Raw genomic sequence first — 2,275 nt, 5'->3', positions numbered from 1 at the left:
AATAAAGGCAGTAAATCACCAGGCACACGGGGAACGCGGCAGATTGTCCGTTACTCCCAGAGACTCTGGAGTAGCACAGTTAGCCAGAGATACCTGCCCAGGGGTCTGGTGTTCCTCACCCAGAGCCTGTACTGCAGAGATCAGCAGAGGTAACCTGGCTTACCTTACGCACACACGCACAGACCTGCTGCCAGACATCTTTACTCATTATTACACGAAGCCACATTGTTATATGAAGTGACAAGGTCCATAATGAGCTCCAACCTTCTGATTTGGGACAGGTTAAGGATCAGTTTGGCTCCAAAAGACACAGTGTGACAAATGAGCCAGGGTAATTAGTGTTCACTCATATACACAGAAAAGGCAATGAGAAGCCAAGCTGGTTCTACCATTTATTACACATATTACATTCTTAAATAAAAATGCTCCACTGAACAGCTTTTGCATAGATATCTTACAATACCAATTTAAAAAAGAATTATGAAACAGACCAGTAACAAAAATAAATTTTTTCTTTTTCCTTAATAAAGAACATTACTGTACTAACATCATATAATACAAATAATATTTTAAACACTTTTTACAGCAAAAGAACAAATATAAAAACGGAAAACCAGCAAAAGAAAAGAACCGAAAGGTGAGATTGATGGGAAAAGCAGTGGGCGGGGCGTGAGAGAGGGAGGGGTGGAGATGGATCCCGGGGGGGGGGGGGGGCGGAGTCACGGCTGAGTTCTGTCCAAATAAAATGGTCTTAGCCTGTGAAAACAACAGACACGCCACTTGCAGGAATGACAGGCAAGCCGAACCAGGTCAAAGTGTCACCGCCATAAGTTGTTGGCCCCAGGGGATAGTGGGGTTTGGAAGTGAAAAGTTAATTGGACGTGAATGATATGGAGGGCGTGGCACTAGACCAGGCAGGAAGGGGGGGGGGGGGGAGAGAGAATGGATGGAGTGAGATGGGATGGCTGTGCCTCGCACCCGGTGCCCTCTCTGCCCGTCGGGACTGTGACACCTGGACCCGCAGAGACGCAGGCAAGCAGCCACCAGGACACAAGAGATTCCCCGTCTCTGCTCCCAGAAGGCATCAGACAAAGCCTGACGGATTAGACGGAGCAGAGCAGGCAATGCGAGCGACTGGAGCGGCGGGACGGGTTCGCACAGCGGCCTGATTGTTCCCACCGAGCGGAGCGTCCATCAGCGCGCAGACGACGCACGTCACACATCAAACCGCACGCGATCGGTCGCAGTCTCACACACACGCGCGCCCAGCAGGACCCCTCGCCACGCGATCCCCCCCCCCCCCCCCGAGCCAAGGAGTGTGTGACATCACCACCGCGGCGTAACGTTTCCGCAGCGTCACTGCAACGTTACTGCAACACACAGACATGTGCTGTGCTCGCAGTCAGCTGGGGCAGAGATCTGCGTGGGTACACACAGACACAGGCACACACACACACACACACACACAACCTCTCACTGAAAGTGCGAGACTTCACTGGATTGTACGTAAACAGCTGAATAAAAAACCCCATTATCCTGAAAAAAACTCCCTCCCCCCCCCCCACCCACCACCCTCACTATAGAGAATAATTACATGGGCAAGAAAGGAAAGAAATGAAACAAAAAAAGTTCAAACTCAGCCATATCTCTTTTTGGAGTTGTTTCTTGAAGAGAAATAGCTCAGGCTATCTGTAGAGGAGACAGAGCAGGTGCTAAGTAGCCTAGCTCGGAGGGCTGTTCTTATCTTGCGATTGAGTTCCAAGCCCCGCGCCCCCCCCCCCCCCCAGTCTGGAACCGTTGAACAATTTTTGAGAGCTTCCTGATTGTGTGGCCCTGTAGTACAGACTAGGTATTTTGTTCAGTTTTCCATTTACAGTCTCACTCCCAGTGGTTTGAACCGTTTGTGAAAAAAAAAAAAAAAACAGCAGCTGCTAAAATCCCAAGTTGAAAATTGTGGAGCAGAAAAAATATTAAGTCATGAGAGACTCTGCCATGCAGTGTCCTCTTCTACATGGTTGTTTTATGATCATTCATTTCCCAAGTGTCTTACTTTACAGAACAATGTGTGTGTGAGTGTGTGTGTGTGTGTGTGTGTGTGTGTGTGTGTGTGTGTATGAGTGTACATTCATGCATATGTGCGTGAGTGTGTGTGTGTATGCTTGCATGTGCATGTATGCGTGTATATTCCTTATATTTTATTTCACTATTTCCACATTCTCTTTTTCTCAGTTTTTTCTCTGTATGAAAAGAGCACAGATAACATCAAGAAAGTCAG

The 2,275-nt window shown here is 48.0% G+C and overlaps 1 protein-coding gene across 1 annotated transcript in view; it reads right to left on the bottom strand.

Annotated features, from left to right (window-relative positions):
• Positions 1 to 379: 379 nt before the first annotated feature.
• LOC118214321 (Krueppel-like factor 7) overlaps positions 380 to 2,275 on the bottom strand; it is a 26,710-nt gene continuing 24,814 nt past the window's right edge. Inside the window, exon 4 of the mRNA XM_035394211.1 lies at positions 380 to 2,275. This exon is cut by the window's right edge and continues 1,326 nt beyond it. The gene's annotated coding sequence lies outside the window, so the exon portion shown is untranslated.

The sequence above is a fragment of the Anguilla anguilla genome, chromosome 15, assembly GCF_013347855.1.
Source record: "Anguilla anguilla isolate fAngAng1 chromosome 15, fAngAng1.pri, whole genome shotgun sequence".
NCBI lineage: Eukaryota > Metazoa > Chordata > Actinopteri > Anguilliformes > Anguillidae > Anguilla > Anguilla anguilla.
The sequence above is the reverse complement of the archived record's forward strand: the minus strand, read 5'-3'. Positions and strand labels throughout refer to the sequence as shown.